The sequence below is a fragment of the Anser anser genome (assembly GCF_964211835.1).
Source record: "Anser anser genome assembly, chromosome: 1".
NCBI classification, from domain to species: domain Eukaryota; kingdom Metazoa; phylum Chordata; class Aves; order Anseriformes; family Anatidae; genus Anser; species Anser anser.
The window spans coordinates 185,240,790-185,261,227 of NC_139720.1; the positions used below are offsets into that span (position 1 = coordinate 185,240,790).

At 44.0% G+C, this 20,438-nt stretch overlaps 1 protein-coding gene and 1 long non-coding RNA gene across 2 annotated transcripts in view; one reads left to right on the forward strand and one right to left on the reverse strand.

The window, feature by feature from the left end:
• LHFPL6 (LHFPL tetraspan subfamily member 6) overlaps positions 1 to 20,438 on the forward strand; it is a 140,656-nt gene that overhangs the window by 98,741 nt on the left and 21,477 nt on the right. The gene's annotated exons all lie outside the window — the stretch shown is intronic.
• The window catches only part of LOC310880504, a 54,454-nt gene that overhangs the window by 13,668 nt on the left and 20,348 nt on the right, over positions 1 to 20,438 (reverse strand). Inside the window, exon 4 of the long non-coding RNA XR_014571730.1 lies at positions 1 to 18,577. This exon is cut by the window's left edge and continues 13,668 nt beyond it. This is a non-coding gene — a long non-coding RNA (uncharacterized lncRNA). The remainder of the gene's footprint in view (positions 18,578 to 20,438) is intronic.

Consider the following 20,438-nt stretch of genomic DNA (forward strand, 5'->3'; position numbering starts at 1 on the left):
CCAACTGATCTTGCACAGAGGGAGTCCTGTGATGAAGGTCTTGATTGTTCTTGGATAAACAAAAAGCAGTCTCACAGATTTTATAATGATTCATAACAAAGTGATCCATAGCAACTGAACTGTTCAAGTCTTTGAAGAAGCTCGCGACCTGAATTTTATGTGCCTTAGAAATATTTTGTTCCATTTTGATGGAGTTAAGGAGCAGTGAGTTAGACATAAATGGCCTCTCTGATCACTTAAAAGTACTCCTGAACCAGCAGAATTGTGAAAAATTGTTGGACTGCCTTCTGGATCTGTGGTTTTCCCCAGGAGCACACCGAGTTTGTGCTAAGGGGAGTTAGATGTCCCTGGAGGAAAGGTTTAACTCTTCAAAGTGGTGCATGGTGTGGCCGCCCAGCACACAGTGCCCCAGCCGCCCAGCCTGGGGTTTATTGAGCAGTACAGTTAAACTCAGGAATGCTCCCATGGGACAAAAGCATTTAACTTATCCCTCTGTGCAGAAAGCATCCTTGACTTCTTACTTTCTGGACTCTTCATTAATCGTCTGAATTGACACTTTGTTCATGCTTGTCTCCTGTTCCCATGTGTTCACTTCAAGTTCCGATACGACCTCTCCTCCCATCACCCCATGTCCCCTCCAGCTCCCTCCAGTTATCTCACGTCTCACTGCTATTTAGCTCAGAAAAGTTGCATTTTCCTAGTTTACAAGCATTCCTGTTTCAGCTTTCCCTTGCCTTTTGTCCCCATCACTCCTTTCCAAGCTCTGTCTGTTTTTTTTTTTTTTTGTGACTTCGATACATTTGGTTTAGGCCATTCTGAAGTTCAGCTTTCTTAACGTTTCCCAGCAAGCCAGCCTAGTTCACAGGCTGGCCTGACTGATCAGCCCCAGCAGCCTGCAGCCCTCAAGCGACTCAGAAAGTAAAATTAATCTTATTGCCCATCAGTCACTGGGCACAACCCCAGCTGGACTTCATGGATAATAACAGCTTAGGCCCAGGTCTGGTGTAGGCAGGTCTGATTTTGGAGTGGATCATGCTCTTGGTGGTGTCCAGGTGCGTTTGTCTCTGCACTATCTGGCAACACTGGCTCTTTAGCTAGGTTATTTCTATTCAGTGTTTTTGAGTGCTAGAAATCTAAAACATGGGTGCTTGCCCACATAAACTGATCACACTGCATCCGAGCCATGTAATAATAATAATTATTATTACTCAGTGAACTTGATACTACATGCGAATATTGTCTCTCTACCAAAAGAAGTGTAATCCAGGACTTTAATAACGCTGAACCTTCACAATCCATCTGCTGGTCATTGTGGAGTGTGATGATATAATTAAACCGTGCTTTGCAACTTTCTGCTCTTTTGTGTTAATCTCTCAGCGAGCTACAGATTAATTTGACTGTTTACATGCTATAAAACCCACAGTGGGTTTTGCATTTGTGGGACTTTGATGTTAATGCGAAAGAGCCAGCGAGTCCTGAAAAGTCGGGGCTGCCTAATTTTCTGAGATACCACAACCCTGTGAGGTTTTGGTGGCTAAACCAGTTATTTTAATTGGAAAACTTTGGAAAATTTGCAGCTGTGACATGGTGGCTCAAAGACTGCTGCTTTATTGAGAGACATGCATATGTCTATTATTCAAAGCACGAGATAATCATCAGTGTCTGAACAAATTCAAACTGATATCAACTTCTGCTCATTTTATTATGCAATTTCCACTTACTCCATCTGTCACTCATACTAGAAAAAGAAGATGCATTGATAAAATAGAGGATTTACATGCTTCCTGGAAATAAAACCTCAATAACCAAACAGTAGCATCTGGTTTCCACAACCATTGATGGCTGTGATCTCTTTCTTAATGCAGGCATGAGCCAAAACACACCGACATTTGGAAAAAGCTTCTCCACCCTTGTAGTCCAGCTCTTGTCCCCTGAAGCCCTGAAACTACCACAGCCTAAAAGCTGCCCCCACAAAATGCTCCACCTTCAGAAACTGTGTTTTGATCCTGCTGACTTGTATCTGAAAATGTGCATGTAGATCAGACTTCACAGCCGTAGTCGTAGTGTAATTGAGTCGCAGAGCAGGTTGCATAGCAGGTACCCCTCACAGCATTTTTAACATCTAGAAACAGAAATTAGGAACTGATGTTATTTTTGTAATGTGCTTAAGAAAATCAGAGGGAGAAAATAAACACCATTATTAAGACACTTCAGTGTCGCTGAAACAAGGCCTCTTCTGCATCTTCCCACATTTTTGGTGCCGATGTGTCACCTAGGCTTGGCTGTGCTTGACGGAGTGATAGCCTAGAAATGAAGGAACATCCATTAATCCCATTCTCCCTCCTACTAATGCTTTAAATCCTCTGACGATACCATCCCATTGGCTGCAAATCCCCAGCCTGTTTTTATGCTGAAGAGCCCTGTCACACATCGAGGCACAGGCAGGGGCCAGCCCTGGGGCCTGATCCTGCCGGGGAGTTGGAGGAGGTTGCTTCCACACATAGCATGGGGCTGCTGGAGGGGGGTTAGAGTTCACCAACGCCCTGAACGATGACAAAGGCAGAATTCCTTGCTGGAAGTTCGAGACGGGGAAGGGGGAGGGCAGGGAAGAAATGGGGGTACAACTGTTGGAAGCAGTGCATTCAGTCACCAGCTGCTGCGAGACCTGGCAGGGCCTGGGTGTGCTGCTTCAGACCGAGTCTCCTCTCCCTCGATGAAGACCTTAGGCTTATCATTTAATGCAGTAATAAACCCTACACTCTCATTTGGTAAAGTATCGCATTAAAATAATTGGCAAAGTGACACCAATAGATAATGCATTTCTCCCGAGAGTTCGGGCAGAAATCGAACCCAACCCCCGCACACACCGCAGCCTCCCCTGAAATCGGGCACAGGGCTCCTGCTCCTCGTCCGCACTGTTTTTCTGAGCCACATTGCCTGCCTTTGTTGCAGTTATTTGACCTAATTTAGCTCCATCCGTCAAGCCTGTGGTTGCAGGAGGCAGGGAGCGGGCTGGCTCAGCCGCCTGTCCCGTCCCCGCCTTTTAGGAAAGGTGCTGCCGTGCTCCCACGTCCATAACAGGATCAGGATAGTCTCCTCGGCTGTGAAGCCAGTGTCAAGCAGCAGCATTAACTCTTTTTTTTTTTTTTTTTTTTTTGCTGGCGAGGTGAGGACAGAGACCCACACATAATAAATTCTCTGGATCTTTTATTTTATTTTATTTCTGACATAAGCATTTTGTTTGCTCCCTGGAGAAAGCAATATTCTTTCCAAGAGCTGAAATTGGATTTGCTGTATATTAATGTCTTATTTTTTCTACTCTTTGTCCCCAGCTTCTTCCATCTGTACATAATCAGTCACACTAGCTCACCTGAAATGTGTCAGATAAGATCTGCCTCTACTGAAACTCAGGAAAAGCAGGTCTTATTTAAATAAAATCGCAGCTTAAGGCAGGAAACCTTGTGATTATTTTCTTTCTCTTCTACTATGGGCAAAATGGGAATCTTTCACAACTACGCTAAGCTAAGTGAAACTCCTAAGCATTTCATTTCTTCTTCGTTGCTCACAAATAGCAGCCACTGGTGCCCAATGCCCCCAGTGGAAGGACTGCTTCTGGACACCTCTGCTCTAAAATTTCACCTGGAAATGCTGTTGAAGGGATCATCCAGTTTCCCACCTCCCCACTGAGGAGCGTCAGTGAAAACTGAGCAGGTATTTCCACAGCCGGAACAAGGTTACACAGAAGTCACCCTTGTCTTCCACAGGATCTGCGTGTAGTCAGCCCCTCGCTAGCAACCCTGGGGACTGCAGGATGGACTCACTGGAAATATCCACGAAATGCAGGCATTGTGTCGACACTGAAATATGCAGGGCTTGACTAGTTGCCCCATATCAACTGAGCTGCGGCAACCCCGGGGCAAACGCTTCCCCTGCCACAAATGCAAAACAGTTTGACTTACCTTGACCTTCTTTCATTGTCTCTCCTCTTGGTATGAGGCAGATTATTCTTGCAGACAGCTCAGCCCTAACTTTTGATTTGAACTGGTATTTAAGTGAAATATCACGCTGCCTTTCTCTCTTCCCACTCCCATTAAAAACTATCTGTGTTACGGCTCTGCTGGTAAAAGCATCACCTGTCTGAGGAAAGACATCTGGCTGGGGGATTTGCTCTAGGTAGTCATAACAGAATAAGGGTTGTCCTTGATTTCAAGAGCTGGAGGAAAAAAGCATAGCATTCCCATAGCAGAAGGGCTTCTTAGCAAAGGCAGGATGCACACCAAGGGGATTCCAGCCTGGAGGACCCCTTGGAAGAGAACGTAAATCCCAGTTTCTCTGTCCTCACTTTTCATAAACCCTACTGATGGGAGAATTTTACTGAGACTCATCTACATCATTCATTTGCAACAGTCACTTTTTACATACAGGAAGTGTTTTAACTGACAGAGACAAGCAGAGACAGATTTAATCACTGGGGAAGGCTTAAATGTAATTGAACATGGAAGCCACTCTTCTTTTATACAGTTCTGCGAACAACATTGTCTTGACTAGTGCTTGTAGACCTGTCAGGAGCTATGTACAGCTGGGTACAACGCAACTCCATCCTGATTCGTGGCACAGCAGCCTCTGTACATGCAGCGAGCACCGATGTGTGATGCTTCGTGCACCCCTGCTTTCAGCACCCCATGAAGGTGGGCACCAGAAGGTGGGTGTCAAAGACACCTTTGACTATGGCTCTGCAGAGGGAAGGCAAGCTGCACCCCTGGGGTAGGAGGGACATTAATGTTACCAACTGTCCACCCAACTGCATTGTATGATGCAAAGAATCAGTAGAGAAAGCTGTTTGCATCTCTACACCATCTTGTGTTTGGGAAGTATCCCAAACCAGCTGAATTATTGTCAGCTGAGTGACATGGTAATGGTGGGGGAGCCCTCAGAAAGCCCGTCTCGTGATAGTTCACAAAGAATTAGAAAACATTGCCTTTGCACGGCTTTGCGGAGGACTTTTCGCAATGCGTGATACAATAAATCTATCTGACAATTGTCAGCAGCATATTTCCAGCACTGCCACTAGCTGGGAGGGGTTTCCACCCAGATGAGATTTGGAGGCATCTTCACCTCCTGTAGGAGTAATGAGTTCTGAGTGTTGATAATGCTCTTTGTGAGTACAGTGCCTGTGTTCAAAGGGAATATTGCAGGGAGACCACCCTTCTTGCCCTGGGAGTTAAGCTCCCTTCAGTGGTATACATCGCTCACCATGGCAATGGGAATTGAATTTTCCGCTCTCTGAGCTCTCCTGGATACTTAAACCAGCCTCATGTAATACCATTGTGGCCGGCGTCATTGCACCACTGAAAACTAAATGAATGAATAAATTAGAGCTGTGGTGTTTTGGATTGCTGAATTGCATCCAAGCTTTTTATTGCAGTCATGAACTCCTTTTCTGATGACAGACAGAATGATACTTATTAGGCAGTTAGGCAGGTCATTATAACAAACGAATTTGGGTAGTACAGTAGCAAGGCTGTATATCAGAGAACTGAGAAGGGATTATCTCTTAAGAAACCTCTTTTCCAACACCAATTGCCTTTTGACTGGAGGGCCCCTTCATATTACACAACAGTTTATTCTCCCTTATTGATGCAAGTAATCTAAGTTTATGGCTCCTATCACAATCTTTTTCTCCTTGGCCTTTTAACTGCCTTTAATATAGAAGCTATTCCCATGTTCTTGAAAGCTGGTGCCCCTTCAGCTTTTAGCCTTCATCCTGCTCCTATTTCATATGCGTCTGACTATCCCTCAATGTCACATTTGCAGCTGATAGTGCCCTCCTTGTATCATTTCTGTGCAGTTGCCTCCAAAGGTATTTCGTCAGCCCAACTTACCCCGTTGCTCCACAGCCGCTCTCAGCCATGGGCAGCACTGTGGGTCCCCTCTGTGGGTCCCCTTGGCTCTGCCCACCCCTCTGGGATTCGGTGGGCTGCCAGATTGCTGGTAGGATGCCCTTGTTCTCTTGATGTATGCAGGCTGCACTCCTGACGCGTTTGGGTCGTTTTGGATTCACAATGGGCTTAAAACAGCCTGACCTGGACTACGGTTTTAATTTTCCGTAGGTGATTCACTGGGTACCCAGGAGGAGGTGGCCCTTTGACAATTTTTTGCCCACCAGTAAGCCACATTTGAGAGTTAAAGCCAGCAGAATAACATATAAAAATCAGTCTTTTTTTTTTTTTTTTCTCTCCAATGTAGTTCTCTGAACTGACTCTGAACTGACTCATATTAGCCTGAAAATGCCCAAAGGAAGAAGCAAGATGACATAGCTGGGAACATACAGAGGGACCAACTACCTCCTTTCAGTGTTAGCATACCATTAGATCTGCTCAGCTTTGACATGAAATTCACCCCAGTCATATTTGTGTCCTGTTAACCACAGAAGAAGAGCTCTTAAGTGCAGGTGCTTAACTTCCAAAATATGTTTTTCTTGTGAGAGATAGATATAAGTCTCCATTTAACCAATCCTCAGAAGTCAGACCGAAGTGATCCACTTGGCCATGGAATAGTTGCACCAGGAAAGCCATAAACTTTATTGCTTGGGGACCTTTGAAACTGGACTGGCTGCACCACGGTCTTCAGCACAGACGACAGCAACATGCTGCAGGGAACAGAGCACCACAGACTACCGTGGGGAACAAACCTCCTGAGGGGAGGGAATGGATGCGATTTGTTCTTTCCCATCTCTGATTTCTGCAACTCTTCTGGACCTGTTATGCTCAGAGACCTGGGACGCAGTTGCACAATTTTTTTTTTTTTTTTTTGACAGCTTAAACTTAAGTATTTATCACTTGCCAGCCTCTTATTCCTGACTCTGTGGTACCTCTTGCCCTCAGGAAATAAAAAATGCTTGTATTCTACTGTGTCAGTTCTCAAGCAGCCTTGTAAATGCTTGTAGCATTATCCTGCTGGGGCAGATGAGGAAGAAGTGATGATGGGACAGTTGTAAACAGAAGGGCTTCAGGTAGGGAGAAGGAAGCCTTTCAAACCATACCTCAGTTGCAGCCAGGTGGGAAGATGGCCTTATCCAGGTTCCTGCTGCTGACCTTGTTGAAGTTACTCTGACACTGCCATTGTGGTTTTACGGGGGCAGATTAAGAACCAGTCTGTAGACACCAGAACCTTGTCTTGGTCAGTTTTCATATAAAAGTTGATTTCAAGGGACATTTTAACCAAAAATTACAGGTGTTTACACTATTAAGTTTTGTTGTTGTTGCCTGCAAACTGCTAAAAGTATCTCATATTTAATTTTTTCTTATTTCACTTCTTTAAAAGCAGACGAAAGGTGCGCTCATAAACCTTGAAGTAGATGATCAGTTCTTTAGCTGACACTTTTGCATCATTTCCCAGGAACATGTTGCTTCGAATGTAGTTAGGTAGCCACTGAGATTATCATAAGTGGAGAGGGTACAAAATGGAAAAGATACCATGGATTTTTTTCATTGCTGGAAATGTGGGATTTGCCAGCCCATTGGATTATACCTGCTTAGCACATCCTCTGGCAGTAGCCAGCCCTTGTTGCTATTGCAAGAGGAACACTTACCGTATCTCAGCCTCTTCAGAGCACAGCTTGATCTGCTGGGTTAAATGGCTAATTGAAGGTGAGTGCTTCAGTGTACATTAGTCATACCCTGTAGTTAATACGGCAGATAATTTCTTTGTAGATGTGCACAAAGTCAAATGTCTTTATTTCTTTTGTTCATTGCCATCCCCACAGCCAGCTATAAAGGTCTGCTGAGTTAATTGTATAATCTAGCAGGACCCCGTGGCAGGGCTTTAACTTAACCATACCTAAGGCATTTATGTTACACAGCCACTTTTCCTTCTGCTTTCTTCTTTCTATGCAATTGTTCTACATCTGCATTAAGCCACATGGAGATATTGAAAGATAATGTAGACCCAGATGTCTGCTAGAGTCAGACTGTGTAATTACCTGCGGCCACATTGACACTATTTGGAGATATGTGTCGTTTGGGGAATAATGTTTCATTTTGGTGCCGACAGTTGTGTGTTCAGGCTCCAGGACACCACATCCAGGCTGTGGAGGTAGCAGTGCCCAGTCCTCCTGGAGCAAGGGCTGTGGTGGGCTCTGTACTTGGAAAAGCTGGGCTTGTTTATTTGCTTGTTGGTTTGATTTTTCGTTTTAAGTTTTCTTTTTCCTAGTTAAAGAGAAGGATAGAAAGTTGAATTGAGCTTGAGTTCAGCCTAAGTCCTCTAATAAAATCGCAATTTACCCAATGAAATTTTGTCCCATACAGTTCAAACTCTGTATGAACACCTTCCCTCCTTCTTGCTGCTGTTCCCCAAAGTCTCCAAGCACCACATAACTATTATTTAAAGGCAAGAAATCCCTGTGCCTTTTGGAGCTAGTATCCCCTCTTACTCATATAGGGCAAGACTTCAAGGGACATTGTGGGTACCAATGATTGCACATAATCCTGCATGGGGACAGGGGCAGGCTGCAACCTTTGTGGCTCATCAGTCTCTGTAGTGATCATGGCAACGTTTTTCAACCATTATAGGTGCAACCTCTTTTGCTTCAAAAAGTAACATCCTGACAATTAAAGACAAAAACAAAATTTCTTTTATAAGCAGTCCACTGGGACATTGTACATGTATGTTCAACCTCATCTTTCCTATAGTACTCACTTTGCTCTTTGGATCCTACCAGCTGAGGGACAGTCAGAGCTGTTTTACTTTCTTCCCGGCCTTCACCCAAGCGCTGGCAGAGTATGGAAGTTGCACCAGAAAGGCAGAGCGGGCAGGGTGAGAAGTGCTCTTTGGGCCTTGGCCTTTTCTGCTTCATTACCGTGAAAAGCCTACAATTGAATATCAATTCATTCGTATTCAACCTGGTCATTCTACTTCCAGACCTCCTTTCTTTTCTGCAGCTGACAGGATGTCACAAGGAAGTGACAGGGCAGTGACAGTCTGTGTGTCATGGTCCACTTCTATTTAAACTTGATTTTTATCTAGTAATGAATCAAGCCACAGGAGTCCAGTCTGGGAAAAGAAAAAAAAGTGTCCTAAGGAAGCAAGCTGAAGCTAGAAAGTTTTTCAGTCCATTTGGAAATAAGAATGCATTACAATGTGCTTTTTCCCTCCATACCAGACCCCTGTTTTCTCACAAGGTAGACTGGGTATAAAAGGGGTTTTGCATTATTTATTAGTGTGCCTCTGTCACACATAATGAGGGCTATAAAGTATGTAAGAGTTTATAATTGGCTATCTGCAAGAAGTAATCCTAAGGGGGCTGTGTAAGGATCAAATAAATTATGCTTCATTAAAGTAGTTATGCCAAGGATATTGAAAATTGTTTTTAGTTGGAGGAAGAAAAAGGAGAAGCAGAAAAAGGAAAAAAAAAATCAACTCATTACTTCCCAGACCCACTTCTGTCAAAGCTTTTACAGTTCAAGACAACATTTCAGTCCTCCTCTTTAAAATTCCTGATATGTTCAAGATGCTAAATAAGGAGTTGCCAAGATACTTGTTCAAATAACGCATAAATGGAGTTTATCTGAATTGTCTTATTAATAAACTTAACTCTCCCATGCAGTTAAGCAGGGTTCCCAATTCCCCACTATCCACTGTTGGCACATCAGCTTTCAGGAATGAAACTTTTATCTATCCTTCTCAGGGGAATATGAATGCCTGCCCCCCCTTTCCTGAATCTAATTATTGTTCTGATAATTCAGAACAAGGATTCAGTGGAAGTGAAATACAAAGAAAAAGGATGAACAGCTGGACCTAGAAGCTGTGATGGTATCATTTTAAAACGAACATTTACATTTCAGAAAAGCCACGATGAAAGTGATCTCCATGTTTCTGACTTAGTTACAGGGCTCTTCTGATCCTTCTGGAGATAATTTGTGTTACAGTGGAGTTGCCCCTGGAGTACATAAGTCAGACAAGGAAAAGTCTGTCAGATCCAGGAGGGAGAGAATATCACTTCCCTTAAAGCAATTACTGGGTGTTATTCTCATTTTAAGTAGAAAGCCAAGGAAGGACAGAGTTTCTCTCATGATGCAGTATACTTGGTTTTGAACAATTTCTGGCAGACAAAAGTACCTGTAGAAGGTCACGCGCATGTTTGCGTGCTAAATGGCAATACTTTGAGAAGTCTAAAAATATACCCGATAGCCCTGATGGGGCCATAGCTGCTCCAGCACTTGTCCAAGCCATAAGACAGTCATGTTTTTGTAATTCATTGGTAAAACTTCTTTTTCTGTGAAGGGGGTTTAATTTGATCGTACCATTTTTGCATTTAGCATTACTGTAACTATCCAGCGCTGTAGGACACAAGATTGAGTAGCATGTAAATATTTGGCACATGTTAAAGGGGTCAAGGAGGGCTCTAAGGATGAGACCCTCATCAACATTTTCTAGCAGGATGCCATTTTGTGAAAATCATAGCAAGCATGAGCCACCTGCAGGAACCAAGAGCAACGGAGGGATTGCAGCTGGGCTTCTGTAACCAGCTTGGGGCAGCCTGCACACCAGAAACCTAGCCCCAGATACAGTCTTGGGCTATTTGCTGGATGAACAACTCTGTTGAACAACTTTGGCTTGGAAACATTTGCAGGTGGTTTTATTTGTGCCACAGTAAACACTGTGCCATTAACAAGGTCACCTGTATCAGATCTGAAATATAAATTGAGGGAATTCAAGCAAGGCTCAGTGGTACAAATGGCCAGTGAGGACCACAGAAGACAGATGGTTTTGAATGAGGAATGAAGATAATGGTTTCTACACAAGGAGAAATCGCGGAAAAAAAAGGACTTTTCCTCTTTCTCCTTAAAGGTTTTATCAATAGTCTAAGTGCCATCATTCATTGCTTCTGCAGCCATCTAACATTCATCTCATAGCTGGTTTATTTTCTTTGTATATCTGTTTTGCTTACATTCTCCCTCAGTCCCTGTAGGAGGTCCAACAAATGCTACTGTTGCTGCTTAGCACTCCCTACTCCCAGGTCCCAATAAGAATGCATGCTTGTATCTAGCAATTGCATGCTCCAGTCACCAAGTATTAATCCATTAAGCCAATGATCTTGTAAATTGGAGCAGAAATATTAAGTGCTGGGGATGGCATCCAGGCACTGATAGGCTTTTATCAAGGACAGCCTTTATAGCAAAGTTGTTCTTGAAGAGTCTTTTGCTGATCATAAACACCGTTTCTGAAAAGTTTGTAGGAAGAGAGAATAGCAATGAGCTGTAAGAGCCACACAGTTCATCTTAGGGTTTTGCTAGTTACTGCTACCATCACCTTCAAGGTCTTCATTTAATTTGACTTCTCTCTCATTCACTTTTCTCAGTTGAATGCAATGAGTCTGATTCATTATTTGGTTGGTCTGATAGTATTCTAGCATTGTTTTTAAATTTTTGAAGGAAAAATCAGAAAGATGTAGTCAGCAGCCACAGGAATCTTTCTCCGGATAGAGAAGGCTATACGGAATAGCTAATTCTAGCAGGAAAAAAATGAAAAATTGAGACTTCCTGGTCTGGTGGAGAGAAGGCAAGTCCGGGGGTGGTCCCACGCACCAACAAGCTTCATAAATATACAAAGGTGCTGCAAGGGGGAAGAAAATAAATTGTGCTCTCTGAGCCCTAGTAGGGGCTGTGGTGATTTTACTAAGCTGGGCAGCTGAACTCCACCACTACTGCTCTCTCACTCCCCCATCTCAAAGGGAAAGGGAGAGAGAATATGGTGAAAAGGGCTCAAGGGTTGAGATAAGGATAGGGAGATCACTCAACAATTATTGTCACAGGCAAAACAGACTCAGCATAGGGAGATTAATGTAATTTGTTACCTATTACTAAGAGACTAGAGCAGTGAAAAACTAAAAGCAAACTAAAAACACCTTCCCCCCATCCACCCCCTTCTACATCCTTCCCCCAGGCAGCGCAGGGGAACGGGGAATGGGGGCTGCGGTCAGTCCCTGACTGACGCTTCGTCTCCGCCGCTCCCTCACGGTCACTCTCTGCCCCTGCTCCACGTGGGGTCCCTCCCACGGGATTCTGGCACCCCCAGGCCCCTGCTCCTGCGTGGGCTCCTCTCCACGGGCTGCAGCTCCGGCCTGGGGCCTGCTCCTGCGGGGCCTCTCCATGGGCCGCAGCCTCCTCCAGGCCACATCCACCTGCTCCACCGGGGGCTCCTCCACGGGCTGCAGCGTGGAGATCTGCTCCGTGTGGGACCCGTGGGCTGCAGGGGGACAGCCTGCTCCACCAGGGGCCTCTCCACAGGCCGCAGGGGAACTGCTGCTGCCTGCCTGGGGCACCTCCTGCCCTCCTGCTGCACTGACCTGGGGGCTGCAGGGCTGGTTCGCACTCCTCTCTCCCAGCTGCTGTTGCACAAGTTTTCTTCCTTTCCTAAATCTGCCCTCCCAGAGTCACAGGCAACATTGGCTTGGCTCTAGACAGCAGCGGGTCACTTTGGAGCTGGCTGAAACTGGCCCTTATCTAACATGGGGCACCGTTTGGACTCTGCTCACAGAGGCCAACCCTGCAGCCTCCCCTTCACCAAAACTTTGCCATGTAAACCCAATACAGGGGCTTAGCAAAGTCTGTGGTCTAAGGAGTGAACTTAAATTATCAGAAGGAAGATTTAGGTTAGACAATATGAAAAGCTTCTGTTGCAGACACAGAAACAATAGAACAGATTGTCTTAGAAAAGGGTGGGATCTCCATTGTAAGAGCCTTTTAAGAAGAGATAAGACAGATATTTGTCTTGGAAGATACAAGGGAGCTTATCCTGACTTGAGGCAGAAGGATGGGTTAGATGACTTCCTGACAGGACAATTCCAACCCAAGTTTCCAAGATATTTTTGCGTGTGTGTGTGTAAGTATGCTCTGTGTATAAAAGAGTTTCCTAAATGGTACAGGAGAAAGACAGAAAGCAAAAGACTCTCAACAAGAAGAGCTGGAGGGTGCTGAGACATTATTCTATTGCTCTGGGATAACCCACAGGTGGGTGAGAAGATTTCAAAATGATATCAGAGGTGGACTCTTGAACCCATCATGGAAGAAGCATACCAGTTAGATTAGAAAGAGTTAAGTATGCTTGGGATTTTGATAAGTTTGTCCATATGGATTGTCTCTGGAGAGGATAAGAGGCAGCGCCATATGCTTCTGAACTACAGATGTGCAATATATTTGTAAGAAACTACAGCTCCTCTCCAAAATTATGATTTGGCACACTTTATGACAAACTGAAAAATGGGACCTATTTGAGGGAAATTGACTTGATAGAACATTTTTTTCTCTGCAAATTGGTTCAGTTGCTGAGTTTGAACACCTTTGGAAAGAAAGCGTAGAAAATGTTGTGGGTTTAATTTGCTTTTAAAAAATAAAAAAATCCCTTCCTTGGGTATGTAATATGGAGCAAACTTTAGAGCATGTAAAAACCGTGGGGGAAAAAAAAATTGACAGTACGCAAAGGGCATTTTGAGTGCTACACAGTTCCCATTGGAGGTGTGATGAACCTTGTCATTCCTCTTAGTGAAAACAAAGTAGTTGAGAATGGGGCTATAGTTGTTTTCAGTTTAACTGGGGAAGCCATAGGAATGACTCATTTCACATGAAGTCTGTTACTGCTTAGACTGGACTCTGTTTATTTTAATTTTACACGATAATTTCAGCACAAAGGCAAATTGCACTGAGTACACCTCTGTTCATGCATACATTAATTCACGTGCTTAACTGCATGCTCTGCATGTAGCCTCATGGATGTGGAAGGTATTTTAAAAAGCTGTTAAAAAGTGTTGCAGCTACAGTAGCAAACAATAAATTAAACTGCCCTCTCCTTCACCAATTTTCAGGTATTTCATAACACTTCAGATGTCTATGACATCCATCAGAGAGCTCTACACTGTAGATGATGACTGTGAGCGTGTGTGTCAACTAATCTGGTGTGTACGTTTTAGCAGAGTAGAGGGAAGCCAAAGCTTGTGAATCACCACTGAAAATAGTGGAAAGGGAAAAGTGAGTGTCAGCTGTGTTTGCCAGTGACTTTTACAGCATTATAGTAGTTTATCTTACTAATTATCTTTTATAGAAAAGTGTCCTCTAGACTGATGGGGAGCAGACCTGGTATGTAGCATTCCCCTACTGGATGTATGCTTTGCATCGGTTCCAGTTCCCCTCTCATTCTGGGGATCTGCCACCAAAGTGAAGTAATTGTCTGGACAGCTTTGTTGCGTTATCCAGCATCTACAAACTATTCTTCTTCACAGATTACTAACCTAATAAACATGGAAAAGCAATTCTGTGGGATATAATCCATGTCTGATTATTTCCAAATGCTGGGATAAGCTAGAGGCGACATCACTGAAGGGGTGCTCAGGAGAGTTGGGCTGAATTTCTGCTGCAGACTTTTCCTTGTGCTTACAAACAATCTTAGTCTGCTGAGTTTGCTTTGAAAAGATGTGGCAATGCCTGCCCATTTGTCTTTTTTGTCAACCTAGGCATATTCACTGACACGGAATATCTTTCCTTATTTCTCTACTCATGGTCCTCCATGAGAGCTGTTCATGTACTGGGAAATCCTTAGAGCCTGGCACTTCTGCAAAGCTTCTGGCTGGTTTTATCCAGCGACCAGGTGCTATCAAAATTCATATTAATGAAAAAGAATATCCCCTTCACTACTATGGCTACATGGAGAATTATGTAGTTTGAGAAGATAATTATTAAATTACTCTTTATTAATTACAGTAGGCATCCTTGTGTTTCTAATGGAGTGATTTCTATTGAAATACACTATGTCATATGCCATATGCTGCTTTAGACTCTTTGAACTGTCAAGCATTTGATTCTGAGCCACAAAATGATGGGGTGAGCATACAGATGGGTTGTCACATAAAGAAGTCTGATGGCATGTGATAACTCTCAGGCATTTTTTTTTTTTCCATAAAGCTCATAATGTACAAGCAGTGATCATGGTTTGCCAAACAAAATGAGCTGACAGTCAAGGGAATTCTTCAGGCATTTCAGTTCCACTTTGCAGCTTCACTCTGCCTTTAGCAGGACCAGGTCACGCCCTTTCCAGAACAAGAGGTGTCAATCTTTTTTTTTTTTTTTTTTTTGTAGATGACTCTGTGGGGAACTATGCAGAGACTCGCTAAAGCCAGTCCTGAGTGGTCTAGCTTGGTGGTGGCAATCGAGACAGGTCAGGGTCATTTTGAAGCAGCAACTTATTTCCATAGAAATAATTTTAAGATATAGCATACAGGTTTGCACTCGGGAACAAGGCAGTTTTTCCTTTAATCGTCTGTTCTCCCCTAACATTCAGGTCATTTCCCGTAAAGGAAGGCAGGGTTCGTGACAGGAATTGAGGCATTTGCATCTTCAGGGCAGAATGAGGGCAGAAAGATGGAAGATAAGGCTCAAAATAAAGCGTAGGTAACTTTGGGCATGATTTAATTACAGATTCATATAGGTTTTTTTGAAGGTGTTTACAATACAGATATTTTCCCTTGAAGTAGGTTTCTAAGTTTACATTAAGATCAATAGATATCTAGGGTGAAACTCATTAGCCTAAATGCTTTGTGCTGTTAGAGATACTCTAGGGTCTGCAAGACCTCTCTGCATGGGCTGGCAGGTATGTGAGAGGACTTTGGGGAGACTTGTGTTTCTCCAGGCAGGCAGCTGGAGGCCAAGTGAGATCCTGAACAATGCTGGAACTGGTGAAAGGTGCTGTGTTTGGGCAGCCAAATCCCACTCTGAGTCAGTACTGCTGGTGGAGCACAATTCAGTGGCTGACGTAGGTGTCTACTCCCATTCGAGATGCCCTTGGCTATCCTACCTCCGTCTGCCAGTCCAGGAGGGTCTGGCTTTCCCGACTGGCTCCGTGTCATGTTTTTCAGTCCCATGTGAATATCTTTGCTGGTTTAGAGTTAGGCAGACTTCGATGTGTCCTAAACATAGACCTATCTGTATGTATTCTTTAGGATGAGAAATATAAATTTTCAGACTCCATTGCTTATAATAACAAGGGTCCAAATTAATTTTTCTCTTCAGAGGCATCTTCATAGATTTCCTGTGCCCTGTGACATGTAAGGCATTTTGAAAGAAAAACCTCTTTTGGAGCAAGAGCTAGTTTTCGAGGTAGGATATCACACTCAAATGCCAGTAGTCCTATACAAACACTTGACCTGAGCCCCCACTGCCTCAAGCTGAGGTGCCTGAACGATGGAAAAAGAGATTCCTAAAGTCTTACAGGTTGAAAGGCACATCAGGAGGTCTTACCACTGGAGGTCTTTAAAAGACATTTAGATTTAGAGCTTAGTGATACGGTTTAGTGGAGGATTTGTTAGTGTTAGGTCAGAGGTTGGACTCAGTGATCTTGGAGGTCTCTCCCAACCTAGATGTTTCTGTGATTCTGTGAAAGCAAATTATAATTCAACCTGCTGCTTAAAGCAGGACCAATCCTGAATCATGACCACAATAATCACTTTCATACCCCCAGGTGTTCACTTTGACAAAAGCAGCCAAGTCTGGGTTTATCCAAACTGCTTCATGCGGTGCCTCGTGGCTAAACACTGTAGGGTTCACAGTCTCAATACTCCTCCACTTACCTCATCCACGGGGACACAACCAGCACACATTGCATGAAGCCCAAAGGAGAAGACCTCATGATGCCAAAATCACTTATATCCAATGGCCCACACCCAGCACTCATTAGCCGGGAGAAATAGCCATGGACAATAGCCATGGACAATAGCCAAGGACATCCTAGTTGGTACCAAATACTTCTCTCTTCATTGTCGGAGAGAATGGAAATATAAGAAGGACTGTGTGATCTGATGGTAAGGGACTCAGCATGTAGTCCCTGCTTTGGTGAATATTCATTCTCTAATCGATTGGTGTGATCTCTAGATAGCCTCCACTGTGAGTCTGGGGTCTTCCTTAGCCTCACTTAACCATAAGCAATAAGATATAAATTGTACAAGCAGGTGCCTGTCTTCTTGGATCTCTCTAAATCCCTCTGCATGTGAATGGTGCTGTATAATAAATAGTAATAAAGGGGTTTTCAGTGAAACATCTAGAAGACATTGTAATTCAACTCGTTCTCAAAAATCATATTACTCCTCCTACTGCATACATACAATAAGATTAAACTCTTGCGTATTCTATTATCTAGTGCCAAACCGTGTAGGCTTTGGGATACGAGTCCTGCTGCTTTGTAAAATCCAGCTACAAGTTCTTCCAGGGGTGATTTTCAGTGGTTGGAAGTGGTGGGTGCTGCAGCCTCCTGGATTTCCCTGTGCCAGCACTGATTTTGAATGGCTTTGAAAGTGGGGCTGGATCTTTCCTTTCCATGGCAGCAGCTGTCACAGTGCTGCCACTTGTGCTTTTATCAAATGGCTCTTACTAATTCATTTCTGTTTATTAGCAGATCTGTGATTTCTCTACTCTTCCCACTTCTCCATTTCTTTTGGCTTATTCCTGTCCCCGACCCTCACTTTCTGAAGTCTTCAGCATTGTTTTAAAAGCTCCCAGGGACAAATAAAGCAGACACGGCCATTACTCTGCTACCTGGTGGGTAGCAGCACAGCATCGCTGGGTGAGGCATTCCCCCTCCAAGCCTGAAGCACCTCTAGTAACGAGCCCACCACCTTTGATCAGATAGGCGGTGCCACTAGTTAGCACCACAGCTCCTTGCTGTGCCGTGTGATGGCAGCTGGCAGGCAGCTGCAACACCTGTTGTAGGACTCTGTTCTGTGGGATTTCTGTTGTTCTTATGTTTTGTCGTGTTTTGCACTCAGACAAGTGACTCCCTTATTGAGGTTATTCACATACTATGCAATTGTACCTCTCTCAACATACACACTTTCCATTCAGCCTCAAGGAACCGGTTAAATGCCCTATGTTCAGTGACTACTGATTTGGCGGAGAACTGCTGCCCAAAGTTTAGATCTCAGGCTTAAACATGCTAAAAGCCCAGGTCAGGTGCATGCCTGGATTTCCTGGAGAACAGATACTGACCAGTAGTGGAAGGGACTGATATAATTACTTTTGTCTAATGGGGCAACAGAAAAACAAAAGGACAGAGGGGTGATGTCAAGAGATGCAGTAGGAGTGTGACCTTGAAGAGGGAATATGAAGTATTTCACATCATGGTTTTTATCCAATCCCTTTAAAACCCCATTGTTTATTGGCTAAAGTACATCTCAAAGCAGCAGATAATCTTCATGTGCCAGCTCAATTTTACTTTTACACTGCAGGCTCACTTGTATAGCAGGTAAATGGTGAGAAGAGTTTTTAAATCATGAGAACCAGAGAGTCAAAGTCTGTGCCTCATCTAAAAATTGGTTTTGTTTTGCTTGTAGATATTACTATACCTTCAAGTGACAGATGGGAGTGTGAAAACTTTCTATCATCCTTGAAGATTCAGACCAGCTTAATAGAGAAAAGATGTGAAAGGAAAAATCATCATTAAAATGGTCTTGAAAGGGATGACTTCCAAATTATTGTCTGTCAGCTTCCCCAGATGGCTTGAATATCTATCAGATATGAGCGGCATTCATTAGAGATGCCTAGGGAAAAAAATAAAAAAAAAATCCAAGGTTTCTTTTTGGTCAGAGAAAGGGGAGAAAGTAGAAGAGAAGAGGAAAGAAAGGAGGAACATATTTTAAAGATTTTTTTTCCCACTAGAAAGGAACTGCACAACACGCAGCATTCAGTTCTGTTGTTATTTTCTCTCAGCAGTGCATGGATCAAGCTTGATCCATTCATTTTTTTTTGTTGCTTGTTTCTAGGTGCAAATTCAGTGTGTTTTCCCAGTGGCCCTGGGCTCCTTCCAGGTGCAGAAGGCTTGCCAGGAGGCCACCAGGCAGACCGTCCCTGCCTGCTGCCCACAGAGGTCCTTCCGGGTGCTTAGGCAGTCCCTCTGGCTGCATTGGTAGGGTTTAACTGTAGCTGGGATGTACAAAGAGGAATACAGTTTCCAGTGTCCATCCGAAAAGCATTGCAGACACTTAAAAAGGCCAGAATAAAGGAAAACCATTATTGGTTCTGTTCCCATTTGAAAATGCATTTTCTAGCGGCAAGACTTTGAGGCTAAGTCCAATGCTAAGTGCCCCACTTACTACCACCACGACCTCTCTTTATTGATCAAACTGATGGGTTTTCCCATCAGATTTGTCTGAATCATGCACTTAGGTTTATACTATTCAAGGGAGAAGGAAGGACACTGGGGAAGGTTTGGCTTTATTTTAACAGATTTTGGGGACACAATGATCAAATGGGCTGGCAACAAAACAGAAAAGAGCCATGAAACAATTGGGCATGCTATGACTTCAAGAAGAGAGAGGAAGAGCTGAGCCTGTAAACCAAGACTTGCTAGCTATGGACTGTTATGAGGATTACAGACAATTATTTATGGTGTGATGCCTGCAAGGGTTATTGAAGCACATCTTTGGGTGGAGGCTCCTATTCAAGCCACAGAAGCAGGCTGAGGACTGCCCACCGCAGGGAATTGCAACCTTCAGTTTTTGTGCATTGGCTTTTCCTGATCGCTGCTGGCCTTACTGAGCCCAGTGATGTAGAAAAATCTGGTTATGTCTCTTGTTATATTAATCCTTCTCTACCTATTGTTTGAGAATTGTTGTTCCTGGGGTTATTAATAGTGGTTGATATTTACCTCTGGAGGAAGCGGATTGCTACATGCCACAAATCACGCCTTTATCACTTCAAAGATGAAACCTCCATCTGTGCCAAACCACTAATATAATTACTGCCCCTTCCCTACCACCCCCTGCTCAGCAGCATTAGCTGTGTGCAGAACCTGCTAGATGCAATTATTTTCAATCACACCTCCGGACAAACAAGATCATCTTTCAGATACTAAGTGTTGCTAAAGTACAACCGTGCGTTACACCTGCAGCAAGAGTGACGTGGAGGGCAGTGGGGTGGATGAGGATCACTCTGGGTAGTTTATTACTGAGGTATCCCCTCCCCTGGTTTGTGGTGTCACAACTTGTAGGACCTGGGGATGCCGCAGCCGCAGGGAGTTGTAGTGTGCTGCTTGTATAAGGTCAGTGCAGTCAGCCAGGAGGGGTGGCAGGGCTTATGCAGCCGCAGGTTCACAACAGCTGCCGTGGGGGAAACCACTGGCTCAGGGTTTTTGAAAGCAGGTCCAGTGTTTTGTGTTGAGAAGGTCTGGGCAGCTCTTCACCTAGCACATAGGCTGGTCTTAGCTTGCTTTTTGGAAGTATCCAACTCCCTGCATGGACTATAAAAAGAACCAAGTGGCTAGGTGGGACTCTTAAACATTGAAGCCAAGCTCTTAATTCCAGCTTTGCGTAGCCAAAGTTGGCTGTGTTTAAGTCATGACGCTTGCAACAGCAGTGTTTCATGGCTCCTCAGGCTCAGCACAGGGCAAGAAGCCCTTTTCAA